Source organism: Lissotriton helveticus, chromosome 7 (assembly GCF_964261635.1).
Source record: "Lissotriton helveticus chromosome 7, aLisHel1.1, whole genome shotgun sequence".
NCBI classification, from domain to species: Eukaryota; Metazoa; Chordata; class Amphibia; order Caudata; family Salamandridae; genus Lissotriton; species Lissotriton helveticus.
In genome coordinates this window covers 823,558,165-823,575,715 of record NC_136068.1, presented here as the reverse complement: position 1 = coordinate 823,575,715, position 17,551 = coordinate 823,558,165, and the positions used below count along the sequence as shown (strand labels likewise).

The following is a 17,551-nucleotide window of genomic DNA, read 5'->3' as shown; positions in this document are numbered from 1 at the left end:
GTAGCGCTGCGGGGGGTTTGAGTAAGGGGTGAGGGAGCACAACACTGCATGCACCCGGGCGAGCCCGCCTCCCGCAGGCCCGGGCAAGGCTGGCACTAGACAAGATGGCGTACGGCCACTGGGCCCAATCCCCCGCAGCTGCCAGCACCTACCCACACTGTGACCCTAATTGGGAGGCCCCGACGCCTGCATCCACCCCCCCGCGCCGACCCAGGCAGATATCAGGCATCGCCTTGCGCGGGGGAGTGGAGGGAATGCACATGGATACCATAGGGTTTAAGCGATGCCCAAAGAGGGCAAACACCCGACCGAACCACCGTCCCTCGCCCAGCCTCCAAGCCCAAAATTGAATTAGGCCCGACAATGACCCCTGGCTGGGGTGGGCATGGGCACACACTAACCTCGAGTCCAAAACGGAGGTATCCCACGCACAGGAAGCGGGTCCACGAGACAGCGTGTCCACCCCCCCAGGCGTCCACGGTGCGTCCTGTGCTTCAAAGGGCAGAAAAAATGGCGAGGGGGACTTATGTACCCCTCGCCCTGCCTGGTGCACCGGACGTGACGTAACACGCCCACGACCCTTGAGGAGACTTCTCCCTTCGCCAACCCCCCTTTGGTGGAGAAAAGGGGGTGGGGGGGAGGCCAATGGCTCTAGAGGGCCTCCCTCCTGAGTGGCCCCCTACGGAGGCCTCGGGCAGCCCCAAAATATCGAGTACACTCCTCCCCAGACATTATGTTGAAACTAATCTACAACCTTCGCAGGAGACGTTCCGCTGCTTTATTTGCCCAGTCAAAAGCATTGCCAAGTTTTCTGCCCCCTCGGAGCATAATCGTTGCTTTAAAATCTCAGGGATCCATTAGTTGACAGTATACCTGCCTCTTCATCGTGTTTTATCACCAGTTAAATCTGTTTGCCTTTGATTTGCCGTTTTTATAAGGCAGGTTCAAACAACCGGACATGCGGCTTAAGTTATCGGGAAAACAATTAGTGTTGAAGAGTTTTTGAAGCATTATTACTTTGATAGTCATTTTCAAAAATTGTTCAATTAAAGGCATCCTTTCTTCTTAAGGCAACACAGCGTTGGTGTATAAACCACAGGCAATTTGTTAAGTGAAAAGTTGGTTTTCGCCGTGACTGTCTTGTTCCGGGTCAAAGTTAACCTGAGCACAGGGATAGGCAGCTGTTTAAACAAAGCACTCAATAAATAAATGTAAGAGTACACAAAGCTCTTTCTTCCTTCAGAATAGAGAGCTGCAAACATTTAGGCGATATTTCAGATTTCTGCTTTTAGCATAAAATCAGTCAAAGGCTTGCTAGCGGTAAGCACCGCTGCCCAGTTCTACTCTGGCAACAATACTAATTTATTACTACATCTGGTCCCGGAACCTCGGAGGAAAGAATGCAAATTGAGGACCTAATTAATTCACCTTTGGTAAGTCTGCAGGCTGTGCTCTAATATAAGGCATATTGTGAGAAGGTAGGGTGACCAACCGTCCGTAAATTTCACGGACAGTCCGTAATTTCGCCCGTCTGTCCGTTATCCGTGAAGGATTCTTTAACGGACGCCATTTGTCCGTCATTTTAACAGGGCACCGGTTGCTTCACCCTAAAGCCGGCACAGCTTGCACCCACCTCCCTTCTTCACTCCGATGCTGCAGCATTGGAGAGGCACAGCGGGATGGCAACCCTCACACCTCCAGCCCTTGATGACCTGTTAAGAGGTGCTTCGAAGGTGACTGAGAGGGAGGGGCTGCAGGTTCAGGAGCAGCGACATCTATTCACATGCAAACAGCCCTGAATGCATCACGTCTCTGCTATTTAGAGGGGGGCTCACACATTCCATTTCTGCCCAGGGCCCCAAACATCCTAGACTCGGCCAGGTTACACCCCTGATTACACCGAGGCAGCATGTGCTTCTCTTCACCGAGCTTAATTACTGTCACTAAATTGTAAGCAAACCTCGGTTCTTCAAACATGCAGTCTATAATGTAATACAATAAAGAAATGGCACAATCGCACCCACACTGATTAACAAAGTATGGAGGACAATCAGTTTATTTATTTATTATTTATTTTAAGGTTTTATAGAGCGCGAACATGACCCGTGAGGGTATCAGAGCGCTTTACAGATACAGTAGAATAATACAGGGACATATCACACGATAAACGATGAAAAAGGTACAAAGGAGGGCTTACAGAGAGTCAAGGGATGAAGGTGGGACAGGGTAGCAGAGGGTACTGTACCTGGGGGATGTGAGAAGCTATACAACAAGGATAAGTAAAGTACAATGAATATAATACAAATAATACAAAAAGTCAAATACAGTGGTGTGCAATGGCGCAGGATAGGGCAACATTCTCTCAGGTGGCTGACGGAATGAGTTTAGCCAAGGAATTTACCCATGAGAAAGGACTTGGCCGCCTTTTTGAAGCGAGCAAAGGAAGGGATTTTTCTAATGTCAGGAGGGAGGGAGTTCCATATTCTTGGTGCAGCTCCAGTGAAAGCCCTATTGTAGGTTGTTCTTTTCCTAAAGCGTGCAGGCCGGAGTAGGAGGGCCTTGGTCGATCTTGAGTGTCTGTTTCCACCAGATAGCACAAGCTTCTGAGCAAGATACGCAGGGGATTTAGAGTGAAGGGCCTTGTGCGTGATGCATGCCAGTTTGAAGTGGATCCTCGCCTCGAAGGGGAGCCAGTTTAACGCTTTCAAGTGAGGAGTGATGTGATCGAATTTTTTTGAGCCTGTAAGTAGTCTGGCGGCTGCGTTGAGGCAGGCTTTTAAGGGAGCCAGCGAGATCTTAGGTAAGCCAGAGAGGGTGGAGCAACCGTATTCCAGTCGAGAGATGACTAATGATTGAACAGCAAGTTTGAGGTCCGGAGCGTCTAGAAAGGGTTTCAATTTCCATAGGTAGCTCAGGTGGAATCTGGCAGATTTTGCATTGTGTTGATGTGGTCTCGCATGTTTAGGTTATAATCCAAGGTGATTCCCAGAGATTTGGCAGATTTCACAATGGTCGGGGAACAGTTTAAGGCTGTGATGGCTTTAATCCATGTCTGGATGTCAGGGTTGTTCTTGGGTGGGGAGATTAGAAGGAACTCAGTTTTCTTGGCATTAAGTTTTAGTTGATTGGAGGAGAGCCATCTGACAGTCAGCTTCAGGGTTTCATTCAGGGTGAGGATCTCTGCCAGAGATGAGATTTTTATATAGATCTGAGTGTCATCAGCGTACATATGAAAGGAGATATTTGCATTGCGCAGGACTTCGGCCAGGGGTTCCAGATAGAGATTGAAGAGGGTAGGGGACAATGTTGATCCCTGAGGGACTCCCACCGAGACATCGGAAGGAGCGGACAGTTCGCCATTGACTAAAAAACTCTGAGATCGGTTTTGGAGGTAGGATTTGAACCAGTCGAGGACTATGCCATCTAGTCCCATCCTGAGTTTGAGGCGTTCGAGTAGCATCGCATGGTTGACCGTGTCGAAGGCCGATGAAAGATCAAGGAGGATCAGGAGACAGGTTTTGTCTTGGTCAAGGGCTTGAAGAGCGTCATCAACGATGTGGAGCTTGGTGGTTTCGGTGCTGTGACCGGGTCGGAAACCTGATTGACAGTCGTCCAGTAGATGGTATTTGTTGATGTGGTGACTAAGCTGTAGTTGAACACACTTTTCCAGCACTTTCGCCAGGAGCGGGATGTTTGAAATTGGTCTGAAGTTGTCTGGGGAGGCTGGGTCCAGCGACGGTTTTTTCAGAATGGGTATGACTTGGCCTGTTTTCAGCGAGGTCGGTATTGAGCCCTGTCGTAGGGAGGCATTAATGATTGCAGTCCAGCTACGGATGATGGATTTGGTAACGGTCGCGAGACAGTTTGAAGGGAGCGGGTCATTAAAGTGGTTGTTAGGGTTCAGGGAGGCCAGGATTTTCGCGACAGAGATTTCGTCATAGGATGCAAACTCAGACCAGTGAGCTAAATTCTTTGGTAAGAGTCGTGGTGGCAAGGAGGGAAGAGGCAAAGGGTCAAAGTTCAGGGGGGGGGAAGGAGGCAGCCTTAAGTTCAGTATCTAAGGTTTTGATTTTGTTTGTGAAAAAAGTGGAGAAAGCCTCAGAGGAGATGAGAGACTTGGGGTTTTCTTTCACTGTTTTGGATAGTTTGTTCGATTGAAGTTTAACCATCTCAAAGAGTTTGCGCGGTCTATTCTGGGCGTTTCCTGGTTCCGCTCTGAAGAATTCTTTTTTAGAGTTGGCGATGTTCTTGTTGTAGATATTTCTGGCCTGGCGAAGGAGTTTTAGGTGGTCTGTTGAGGGGTGCTGTCTCCAGGTTCTTTCATGCTGTCGGAGGGTTCTTCTCTCGTTGTTGAGGGAACCAGTGAACCATGGGTTTTTATCTTTGACTTGAGTTCTTTCTAGTTTAAGAGGGGCTAGGTCATCCAGGATGCTTGACATGGTAGTCGAATAGTGATCATTAAGGTCACTGACCGAGGTGATGTGGGAGGGGGGTGGTAGGTCTGTTTTGCAGCGGATCTCAAGCATGTTGATGTCTAGGTTTTTGGTGTCTCTGACCCAGCGCTTTGGGAGTACCTGTTGTGGTGTCTTTGTCTTGCGTGTGCTGGGTAACAGAAAGGTGATGGTATGGTGGTCAGACCAGTCGCAGGGCTCTATCGAGGTGAGCTTGACGGTGGTATCCTTGGAGATGATCCAGTCAAGAGTGGCTCCTTTCGAGTGGGTTGGGAGAGGGCAAGCTTGGGTCAAGGCTAGATCGGCCAGGAGGTCTTTAATGGCGTTGACATGGGGATCTTTAAGATCATTCCAGTGCAAGTTGAAGTCGCCGAGGAAGATGTCCTTGGAGTTAGGGGAGTTCTTAGCCGTAATAACTTCCATGAGGTAGTCGGTAAAAAGTTCGTTTGTGCCTGGGGGGTGATAAAAGATGTGTAGGTTACATGTGTGGATGGTGCTACTGAAGACTGAGAGGGCTAGATATTCGCAGGAGTCAGTAGTATTCGTTGCAAGCTCAGTGACAAGGAGGTTAGCGCGATGGATGCAGGCAATTCCGCCTCCTTTTTTGTTGGGTGGTCTGTCGAGCCTGACAATGTTGAAGTTAGGGGGGATTAAGAGGTCGAGGCATGGGGATGAGGAATCATTAAGCCATGATTCTGTAAGAATGGCTATGTCGGTGTTGTTGTTCAGGATGAGTGCGGCGACATCAGCCGCATGCTTCACTGCCGAGCGACAGTTGATTAAGAGGCCTGTCAGGGCAGGGAGACGGGTGGTGGCGAGGGTCGGAACGGCCAAGGGCACTGGTGTGAGGTTACTTCTGAGCATTCTTCTGTTGCTAGGGGGGGCTGGTCTGTGTGGGTCGATGGCTACCGTGTGGATGGGGTGTGCGACACTCACGTCACTCACAACAGGTAGACAGGTGGAAGTAGGGGCTGTGTTAAGGTCCAAAAGGAGGTCCTGGATTTCTTTTTCGGTGAGATCTAGTGGATTAGTTGTGGTGGGGGAGGGGTTGTAAGAGAGGGCAAGGTCAAGAGTTTCCTCCTCGGACAAGTAGCTAGTGAGCATGTGAGGGTGCCGATGTCTGGAGGTTGTCGGTAGTGGTCGTTTTGGGAGCTCTGGAATAAGAAGGGAGGCAGTCTGGGGCATGAGCTTTGCGAAGGAGAGTTCAGCGAGGTGGAGGAGTTTTGTAAGATCTAGGAAGGAGGAATGAATGTTCTGGATTATTATGGACGCTCTGGAGTGTATGGAAGAAATGTCTGCGGAGTGGGGTGTAGGAGGGCCCGGGTGGACTGAACTGGGAGTCGTAGGAGAGGTGGCTTGAGTGTTGGAGGTGTTGCCCTGAGTTGGTACCGTAGGAGTCGTTGAGGGGTGTGGGGCTGTGTGGCTAGGATGGATTGTGTGTGGTGCCGTGGGAGTCATTGAGGGGTGCGGGGCTTGGTGGCTAGGATGGATGGTGTGTTGGTTCATAGAGGGAGTGGCTTGAGTGTTAGCGGGGCGGGTTTGACCTGCTGTAGCCCAGGTCATTGGTGATGTAGAGGTAGTAGTCTTGGATATCGAAGGGGGAGGACGGGGGGAGGGGGTCAAAGGTACAGTGTTAGGTTCGCTCGGTGTAGAAGAAGGCGGTCTGATGGGGTTAAGGTGCAGTGTGATGGGGGCCGTGTATTCAGGGTGGGAAGCGTCTGGGGGTGGACTCGAGTAGAGGGGAAGGCTCAGGTCCATGGCGTTAGGGAAGATTGTAGGCGTAATGATGGGTTTCGGGTGATCTGGATAGGGCAAGGGGGAAGGTGTACGGTTTGGCCGGGTGTTGGTCGGCGACCTTGTGTCTTGCACATGGTTTCGGAGAGTAGTGAAAAGCTATGAGAATTTGTCAAGGTTTTTAGGTGAGGCTTGGGCCAGTACAATGCCGCTTTTGTAGAGGGTGATGGTGAGGTCAGCACGAAAAGTCGTTGAAGGCGCTATTGTGAGCTTAGTGCCATAAGGAATGGACCTGGAAGAGTGGACATTAAGGAAAAGTGAGAAGGTGTTAAGCCAAGCAGGGATTCTTCTGGAGTAAAAAACCAAGTCATTGGTGACAGTGCCTAAGTCCGCACAGAGACGTAGGTCCGCAATCAGTGTCTCTGGATGGTTTTTCAGGGTGCGGTGTTTTAAGGCTTTTAAGGCATTTTTGGGGATGTTTGGAGGGTAGACCAGTGTGAAGGCGTTTAAAGCAGGGCCAACCATGATGGCCAGAGATGGGTATGCACAAGCGAAAACTGGATCAGTGGGCATCCGACATAGGGGTCATCGTTAAACAATATTTATGTGTTAAGAATAGTCTTAATGATTAGATAAGAGTGATGAGACCACTTTCAGATTAGGGAGAGGTAGATAGCGGTAATTTTTTTTTTTTTTTCCTGTTGTGGTGGGTAGGGAGAGGTGAGAATGACTGTCGTCGTATGAGGCTGGAAGTTGGGTTAGTGCCACTGCAAAATGGCCACCACAGAGGTAGAGAAAGGAGTAGTCCTCTTTCAGTTGCAGTGACAAGACAGTCCTCTTTTAGTTTCGGTTGCTGTAGCTGCAGTCAGAATTTGTGCAGGTTTCTTTCTGAGGAGGGGGGTTGCCTAATCGGTGCCGTCCTCTTTCTATGGGCACTGATTAGGGGGAAGCCATATTGACTTAAAGTTGTGCTTACAAGAAGAAAGCCAGCAACATGGTGAAAAACGGGCAATTTACACTTGGCTGAAGATAGTGTGAAGTCGACAACCCAATAAGATTGACTTCTTTGTTTAAGCCATTGGTCTTTTGAGCCAGTAGAAAAAACGTACACGAAGTGTCAGGGTGAAAACAAACCAAGATATGTTTGTCGGCTGCTCCCAGGAGTGAGCGCTGAGCGGAGATGCCAACGGATCTGAGAGCACTCTTAGGCTCGGTGGTGGTGCAGTGAAGGAGAGAGGGTGGCGGGCTGGTACGAGTGAGTTGCACCTCGATCCCTTATTCCTGGTGGTGGCCACGGGAGAGGTGGGAGGGTCATGCGGGCCGTCGCAGTGGAAGTCTGTAGAAACGGCAGTCTTTCGGGAGCGGGAGGGGGGGCAGGGGGCCACCCTTACCTTGATCCTCGTGTCGAGATCTCCGGCGGGACGCCTCTGGACTTCGGCAGGCGGACTGGTCGCGCAAGGAAGCACTGGTGGTCACTCCGTTGTAATGCTTTTGCCGAGACGTCCACATGAAGAGACTTCGGGAACCTCAGCGGGGGGGTGGTGGCTTCCGCAGGCAGGACTCGACGGGCGCAGAAAGCGCTGGCGGTCACTCCGTTTCAGGCCGGCGGCAGGCTCCAGGAGGTGAAGATCAGGCGAGGCAGCAGCGGAGCCCCCGGCAAGCAGCGGGCGATCCCCACGGCTCGAGTTAGGAGTTCGAGAGGGGGCAATACTCGCCGCACAAGTCTTCAGGTAAGAAAAACAAAAAAAAGACAATCTCTCCAAATAGTCTTTAAAGATAGCCCCGATGGATTGTTAGGCTCGATGGGGGAGGTTGCCAGGGATTTACGCAGATTGCGATCCCTTACCCCAGGAGCGCCTCTGGAGGTGCTCCTTCTCCAGCGGCCATCTTACCCAGTTCTCTTAGAGTATCTCCTGTAAGTACTGTACATCACAGTGGGGGATGGCATTTTGGACAGAGAGCCTGTCTTCTCGTTGTCTTCTGCAGGAGGGGGCGAGGAGCCCAAGATGATACTATAATACTGCATGCCCACCCCTGTGCCCACCCTGGTGGATCCTGTTCCCTCTCCTGTGATGGCTCCTGCCCTCCCCTCAGTGATGGCTCCAGTCCACCCCCCGCCTGTGATGGCTCCTGTCCCCCCATGTTGTGGCTCAAGTCCACCCCCGACTGTGATGGCTCTTGTCCCCCCCTGTGGTGGATCCTGTCTACGCCCTGGGTGGCTTCTGTCCCAGTCCTGGGACGGCCCCTGCAGCGAGGGTGAAGTTCTTGATGGGCCTCTTCTCAAAAGGGCTCAGCTCAAAATTAATATGGAAAGGTGGGCGAGTAAGTAAGTGAAGGGATGGGTGAATGGCTGGATGAATTAGTGAAAGGGTGAATGGATGAATGAAAGATTGAATAAATGGATAATGAGAGAGGATGGATGGATGATGAGGGGAAGGATGGATGGATGATGAGTGGGTGGGTAGAAGGATGGATGAATGATGAGGGAAAAGGATGGATGGATGAGGAGGGGAAGGATGGATGGATGATGAGGGGAAGGACGGATGGATGGATGGATAGATGGATGGATGATGAGTGGGTGAAAGGATGGATGGATGGAGAGTGGGTGGGTGAAAGGAAGGATGGATGGATGATGAGTGGGTGGGTGAAAGGATGGATGGATGATGAGTGGGTGGGTGAAAGGATGGATCAGTGAATTGGATGGTGGGTGGGTGAAAGGATGGATGAGTGGGTGGGTGGATGGTGGGTGGGTGGATGGTTGAGTGGATGATGGGTGGGTAGGTGGATGAGTGAAATGATGGATGGATTGATAAGTGCAAGGGTGAATGACTGGACATATGAGTGAAAGGGTGGATGTAAGGATGGATGAGTGAGTGAAAGGGAGGGTAGATGACAAAAGGATGAATAGATGAGTGAAGGAGTGAAATGATAAATGGATGAATGATAGGGTCAATGGATGGATTCATGAGTGGATGAGTAGATGGATGGATGGGTGGGTGGATGGATGGATGGAAGGAAGGATGGCTAAGTGAAAGGGTCAATGGAGAGAGAAAGGGAGGATGGATGGGTGATTAAAAGAGTGGATGGGTGGAAGGATTAGTAAGTGAAAGGATGGCTGGATTGGTGAAAGGGTAAATGGCTGAATGGATGAGTGAATGGATGGATGGGATGAAGAGAGGATGGATAAGTGTACAGATGGATAGGGTGAAAGGGTGGATGGATGGATGAATAATGGAGGATGAGTGAAAGGATGGATGAGGGGATGGATGAGTGAAATGATAGATGGAAGGATACACGATGGATAGGTTTGCAAATGGTTGAATATGTTTGGAAATGGCTGGGCTTACTTATATACTATTGCGCGACCTCTGATGTGTCTGTAAAATGTACCTATTGTCCTGAGGTTTTGTACTGAATTTTGACCTCCTGTCCTGAATTTGTGTCCTGAATGTTGACCCTTTGTCCTGAATTTTTACACTCACCGTCCTGAATTTGCCCCAATGCCAGTTGGTCACCCTATGAGAAGGGCGTGAATCCGATCGGTGGGTGAGGGAGCTGGAAGAGGCATTCATTCTAATAACGAGATCAGTGTTAAAAGAGCTGTTATAAAGTTAAGTAAGTCCTGCTCCAGGCCCCAAACTGTCACCCATGACCCACTCCAAGTGATTTTATTCTCGACCTGCATTTCAGTATTAACATTTCACTGTTTTGTGGAACTTATTTTGTTACTTTATGATTTTAAATTGAAAGTAGCTTTTGATAGGGCATTTATATTATTCACTGTCTGCATTTAGAGCTCATGGGTAGCTGAAATATAAAACAAATGGGCATATGTACAAGCCCCTACGAGAACGCCACTTTTTCCGATGTTCCTGTGGCGATGGGTCCTCGCCTTATTTACGAGTAAGTGTTAAGACACTTAACGTGGCTTAACTCTGCCTTGTAAATAAGGCCCTCTTTCACTCTATGCTTAGCATGAAAGGGTTGGGCAAATAGGTGTTGTGGTGGGCTCTCCACCACAACACCCATTGATTTTGACCCTGCTCCCTATTTACAAGGGTGGCGTATTAGGAGACAGTGCCAAAATTAAGACCTGGGAAAACCACAGCACACATGGAAAAAGCGAAACGCCTTGGATTGGTGACCCTTCCTGCACATAAACATTCTTTAACCCCTTGGCTGCGGGGCACGCACAGCACCCCGGTGCTGATGACGAGCTCAGATCGTCACGACCACACCCGTTTCCTTAGAACGCTCAGCACAGCGGGGGAATTATCCCCGCGTGTGAGCGTTCTAACGGCCATGACGAGCTCAGCTCGTCATCAGCACACGAGCACCGTGGCTGATGACGAGCTGAGCTCGTCATCAGCATGGAAGGGGTTAAAAACAATGACATTTTGTAACTTCTATGTGTGCTGCTTTAAGCAGCACACATAGACGTGACAAAAACAGCATTTAAAGATTGTTTATGTGCAGGAAGGGACACCTTCCTGAACATAAACAATCTTCCCCTGCACTATGGTGCAAGGATGCCTGCGTTGGCGCTAGGCTGCTAAGCGTAGCACCAGCGCAGGAGGAAATGCAAGGCTGCACCATATTCTTGCAAATATGGTGCAGCCTTGAGTTTCTGAAGTGGCACAGTGAGGTGTTAAGCCATGTCGGCTAAGTCCACACTCTGCTAATTTTTTGTACATATGGGAAAAAGTGACGCACGGGCAGTGCAAGGGGCTTGTAAATATGCCCCCAGGTTTTTTCAGATGTGTAGAAATTCACGGAGGTAACCCCCATGCAAGCGGCAGGGAGTGTGGGGAGCCAGTCATATGTAGTTTGCCTTGAAAACTTGTGAACACCTGCAAACCCTTTTCTACCCAGGAAATGGTCAGAGTTTTACTCCGGCAAAGGTTTAACTCCCCTCCACAGTAGGTTACCAGCCACTCACAAACTTGGTGGGGGCAAATGGCAAGGGCTTTCTCCATTGTGAAAAAAAATTCCTAACGGAGAAAAAAGGAAAAGGAAAAAAACGTGCATTTGCACATTATGCTGCATTTCCCCAGTTTCCCAGTGAGAAATTGTATCTTGTGTACATTTCCACCTTGAGGGAATGGAAGGTTGGGTAATATATCACATGACAAACCCAGTAGTATGCCTTGAAACCAGCACCTGATGCAGCTTCCAGGTGTGCTACTGGGAATGTTTGTGAATTCCCAAAGGTAGTAAAGTTGGTCCTTGTCACAGCAGGACCACTACAGGTGTAGAATTGGAACTTTTCTTTTTGAATCCGGTACAAGGAAAAGTGAAACAAGCATTGGCAAAGTGAATAAGTCTTGCCTTTGAGACTTACTTGTTGTCTTTGCTAGTGGTGTTTAGTATTGCTGTGCAGCATGGCTAGAGAGGGGAAAAAAGGCAGAATGATGGTGCAGCATCATTTTGTAGACACACGCATCACAAATGCTCACACCTACAAAACAACGCAGGCACCTTTATTTCTTTTTGTTTACACATCCGAGTTGGTAGATTAAAAAAATACTCAAGTCTTAGCAATCCGCCAATGAGCAAAGAGGGGCAGACAGGCCCACGTCTTGGCATACCCTTGTCCACTAAGGACATTACATCATACAGACAGTAGGTGACTGGAGGAATGCTTGTAATTTTTCTGGCCACAGGCAGTGGCTCAGGGTAGCATTTCAAATCATTGGTCCTGGGCTCACTGTGCCACTGGATCCAAGCTACACCCAGTTGAAGAACCCCTGACAGTTTTGGTGTACTGTTCCTATTGGAGCAGGGATGAGACTGATTTGCATTTAGCTGGGTACAAACTGATGTGATATGGTGTGCAAAATAATGATGGACTGGGATACGGCCCGAGTAATTACCAGTGGCTGAGATTAATTCAGGCATTGAATTTTGAATAATTCACTGATAATCTTTGTCGGCTGCACCATTACCACGCACATATAAATGTGTCCCAGTGATATGAAGTTATCTGCTCACCCTTCAGCTCATGAGGGTTTTGTCAGAGTGTTTGTGTATTTGTGTAATAAGAGAATATGGTCAATTACTGTGGTGTGGTGAGGTGACCAAATTGGATGATAAACCTAGTATACGTACCCACATCTTAAAAGTTATCCTGACATCCTTATTTGTACTGAACAACGGTGTCCACACAAATAATCAAGAGCCAAGAAGGCTACCATATATCGCAGTTATCTCCTCACCAAATCAGTCTAAATGGGTATTCAGTTTGCTGTTGGGTGTAGTCACAAAGATGAATGCACTGCAATGGCCATATTCTCGCCAATGAATTCCTCTCCTGAGGTGTGAGGATCTCAGGTGAGAGGGACACGCTATGCTCCTCCTGAAGCCAAACTGATCACAAGTTATAGCTACAAGATCCATGGCTTAAGGGAAATTCGGGGTACTGGTGGGAAGCGTGTGCTCAGTCACAAGTATGCCCAGGAGCATTTCCACAGGCTTTCTCCAAGAGACATCCCACAGTGAAGAGAGTGAAGTGAAGAAAAGAAAAGAGAAAGTAAGCCTTAACTGCTTCGACAGTAATACTGGCTGTATTGTGGTGTTGCTGCATGGAGGCTTTCTGGACTCCATGTGGACTGTAGCCTAGAAAGCAGATATTTATGAAAATACTGGTCGACCTCCACAGTGCAGGCCCAAGGAGATGCTCCAAAATGGCATTATCTTTGATGCAGAAAACCACAAAATGTAGCTCATTATAATTGGTCCTTGACAAGAACACCACACAAACCCTATACATTATCCATCTATTTTACATATATTCACTACCTTAACCCATTTACTGCGCCGTTATTTTGGCGCAGTGCGGGCGTTCTAGAGAGTGGGCGGGGCCGCGTCAGTCGTTGAAAGTCCACAGCACCAGCCAGGTAGTGCTCCGAACGTTCAGCGGTCGACGGCAGCACTGATAGGGTTAATCCACACCCAAAGGGTTAATTGAAGAAAACAGGTTGTAAGGGATAACGCCGTCTCTCTGTAGCTTGGTGCAAGGACAGTAGCCACTTTCTAAGAGTTAGGATACACTTTGCCTGCACTTTCATTTCAGAGAACCTTCTGTTGATTTGATGACATGGCAAAACATGGTGGTGCACCCTCAGTGCACCTGTACATGTCAGTTCCTCAGGGGGCAAAAGATCAGCAGGAAAGTTGAAACAAAGGCACAATGGCAGAGCTGTGTGCATAATGCAAGGGCATTTATCCCAACAGCACAGATCAGACATAGTAGGAATTAAGAAAAGCCCAGAAAGTTCTTGCAATACTGGGAGCACCACTACTCCCAATAACAAGCTTTGTCATCCAGGATAAGTCCATGATGGAGCTGAGTGGTCAGTTTTGGAGGCGGGGAAGGAGAAACCTTACTAATGTCACCCTACTTGTCCAAACAGAGACAAGGCCTAAAGCCTACATTTTCCTCTCACATGCTTACAGTAACTTCAAAGCTTATCTACCATCCACTGAAGCTCTCAGGCTAAGTTACACAATTTCCCTGTGGTGTAGAAATGTTCTGCAGCCACCCCAGGGAGACATTCCTCTGAGGAGCTCTGAAAAGAGAGAAATACATACCAGGAATTGCACTCATTATCTATTTGTTTGTACTACTGTTACCATGATGCATTGCCATCAACTACTGAGCCAAAAGACTGGATGTAATGTAGGTGTGAACGATAGACTGTAATCCTCCATGATCCATAATCCTATACAATAGTAGAAACCAAAAAAGGCTATTTAAGCCATGAACTGCACCTGTTTGATTTTACTGACCTGATGTGTGCGCGTCTCATTTTGTTATTTCAGACAATTAACCTTACGTTGTAAACTTCCCTGTTTTGAAAAGGTCCATCCTTAAGAACCACATTCCTTTTCTATTGGGAGATCCGGAAGCGGTTTCCCCTGACAGAAGTCGAGTCCTAACATGACGTGTTAAACATATCCTAAAGGCTTGTAAATACAACATTAACCTTGTAAGCATCTTTTAAAAAGTTTTGATCACAAAAACAGTAAATTAGCAAATGAAGAAATCTGGAGTGGTGGGAGATGGCAGAATCCTTTCAAGTTCTGCCAAGCTGTAAAGATTGTTATCGTCCTTCTAACCAGCATAGGGCTGGGTGGGAAACTCCGCTCCGCCTTCGGAGTTCACAGAGTTTTGTCACTCCACGCTCCGCTTGGAGTGTACATTTTTGGCACCAACTCCTCCACCGTTGCATAAAGGAGTTCTCCGGCACCCACCTATAAATTATTTTAAAATAATCTTGATCAAATAGTGCCTAATCTCAATATGGCATCGGACGAGGCACTGACCCTCGTTGGTTGACTTGCACAGATCGGGTGGGTTCTGCCAAACGTTTTCTTTCTTAGTTTCTCGGAAGTTATTGCTGTGTCCACGCTCCTTTTGCCTATCTGTGTTTGCTGCTTTGTACCGTTCGGTGTGTGCTCATTTAATAAATCAATCAATCAGGAATTTGTGAAGTGCACTACTCACCGTGAGGGTCTCAAGGCACTGGGGGGAGGGGAGTTTGCGCAGGTCAATCGCACCCGAAGAGCCAGGTCTTGAGGCTCTTCCTGAAAGCTGCAGTGTGGGGGTTCGTCTGATGCATGGGGGAGTTTGTTCCAGGTCTTGGCTGCGATGTAGGAGAACGCTTTTCCTCCAGCTCGGCTCTGCGAATGCGTGGGATTTTGGCAAGGTCGGCGAAGTGGAGGTATCTCTTCGGTGTGTAGAAGGAGATACTTTTGTTGCGGTATTGGGGTCCGGTGTTGTCGTGGGAATTGTAGGCATGAGTGAGAAGCTGGAAGGTCACTCCCTTTTCGACGAGAAGTCAGTGGAGGTCTCGTAGGTGCTGGGTGATGTGGGCTTGTTGTGGGATGCCGATGACGAGTCTGGCTGTGGTGTTCTGGATGGTCTGGAGTTTGAGGCGTAGAGATTTGTTGATTCCGGCGTAGAGGACATTCCCATAGTCCAGTCTGCTTGTTATGAGTGCGTGGGTGACGATATTTCAGGATTTGAGGGATCCATTTGGAGGTGTTGCTGAGGGCGTTGAAGTATGTGGAGGATACAGCGTTGACCTGTCAGTTCATGGTGAGGGAGGAGTCGACTATGATGCAGAGGTTGCGGGCATGGTCCATGGGTATGGGAGGGTTGCTGAGAGCAGTGGGTCACTAGGTGTTATCCTATGCGGAGGGGGTAGGTCCAAGGACGAGGACTTCCGTTTTCTCCGAGTTGAGCTTAAGGCAGCTGCTGCTCATCCAGGATGCAACGTCTTTCATTCCTTCCTGGAAGCTGTGTCTGGTGATGTCGGGTTCCTTGGTGAGGGAGAGGATGAGTTGGGTGTCGTCGGCATAGAATACATTGCTGAGTCCGTGTTTTCTGATGATGGTAGCGAGGGGGGCCATTTCGATGTCGAAGAGTGTGGGGCTGAGTGGGGATCCTTTGGGTGCTCCGCAGCTGATCTCGGTGGGTTTGTAGAGGAAAGGCGGGAGTCAGATTCTTTGGGTTCAGCCAGTGAGGAAGGAGTGATTCCAGACTAGGGCAGTTCCCTGTATGCCGGCGTTGTGGAGTCTGGCGATTAGTGTGCAGTGGGAGACTGTGTCAAATGCTGCTTAAAGGTCTAGTAGGATGAGGCAGCTCATTGCTCAAGCAACAAAGAAAGGAGAACTGACTGCCGTCATGAGCTTCCAGTTGTGAGTGTTGCAACTCTCGCTGTTATTGTATAAAAAAAACTGCATAAATACAAAAATTCTGAAGGGACTCGACCCCCGCCTCACGACAGCACGTATGTGCCCTCTTTCCCACCCCGCGAGGGCATGGTCAAACTCCTCTCGTTAAAACATTTGCCGAGTGTTTGTTTATTCCTTTCTACGTTCTTGGCATACAGGTTTCTGGGGAAGAGAGCTCCGAGGATTAATGCAATTGCTGCCAAAGTCGATAACATAAGTGCTATTTAATTACGGCAATGAACTTAGTGCGTTCAACATTTGACATGCTTCCTTGTGCTTGGCACACTTCCCTGCCTACTTTTACCCATGGATTGCTGTATTTAAAGAAGTGAAATAATTTATTTCCAATTGATGGTAATGTCGCTCTCGTGATGAGGAAAAGTGCCTTGTGTTACCTTTTCAGTGAGAAAAACACATGTTTAAAAATATTGACAGGAAGAATGCGACAATTTTCTTTGTGCAATGGCTCAATGGAATGTTTTAGCAGGGCTTTCATGATAAATACACAGCTTTAGGGGCAGCAGAACTCTGTGGAATTTCACTGAGTTTTTACATAACTCTGCGGAATTCCGCAAGCTCCTCCCATCCCTAGCTTTTTATTTGCAACATAGACATTTGTCTGTAAAAGTTAAACACGCGCGGGGGATGATGGTGGGGTAGAGGTGGCGCACACCAATAGCGTAGCTAGAGGGGAGAAAAGGAAGAAAAGTGCAAAAACATTACCCCCTCAAAAGGCAACACCATCGCAGTTGTGTAAAGGGTATTTTTTGCTCGTAGATATAGAGCAGCCGATTACAATTTGGAGAGAATCCAGTCACATTGTGCGCATGAGAAAGGGCACAATGGTGCATTAAGTGAGGCCATCTTATACATGGAGTTCACTAAACTGAGTATGTAGTCCACGGGTGCATTAAGTTCAGCAGGTTTAATTCACTGTGTGGTCTAAGCGCTAAGAATGTAACACACAAGGTGCACTGAGCGCTATAAGTTAATAGACAGGGTGTAGGTAGTGCTGCATGTTTGACAAATAGAGTACATCAAGCACAGTGTTTTTGACACTGGGGCAGTTGTGGGTGCAAATTGTTGAACATACAAGGTGCACTGAGCATGGCGTATTTACAACACAGGGGCAGTTAGCAAAACATAGTTAAGAAGCGGTGTTCACTGAACACGGAGAGTTTAACACATACGGCACACTGCGCCAAGCTAAAGGAGCAACTAATGTGCTTAGAGAATCAACTAGAAAAACTACTACAGGGTCTCAACAATATCATAAAGAACCAAACCATATGTTCAAATCCTACCCATCAACCTCACCCTCCCCACATGCAACAGCACACAACTCCAAGACGAGCGGAGACACAACCATGCAGCTAGACCACAACACCTTTTAAAAACAAAGCTCAGAGGCCTAATAGAACACCCCACGATGTCTCTGAGGAAGGCGGCGAAGCTAGCCAATACCTACAGCCTGGCATATAATAGGCACCATTCCCTCCTCAAAATTCCAGGTTATTACTGGACTAGGGGGAGACCCACACCAACGTTAACAACCAGACCAGACGCTCACCTCATAAATATCCCCCTGGCTTTCTGCTCCCAAGATCTTATTAACTGCAGAGGGACCA

At 48.4% G+C, this 17,551-nt stretch overlaps 1 protein-coding gene across 1 annotated transcript in view; it reads right to left on the bottom strand.

Moving 5' to 3' along the window:
- Positions 1-477, bottom strand: part of LOC144767071 (uncharacterized) — a 283,820-nt gene extending 283,343 nt beyond the window's left edge. The window contains exon 1 of the mRNA XM_078650697.1: positions 402-477. The gene's annotated coding sequence lies outside the window, so the exon portion shown is untranslated. The remainder of the gene's footprint in view (positions 1-401) is intronic.
- Between the last annotated feature and the right edge of the window lie 17,074 nt (positions 478-17,551).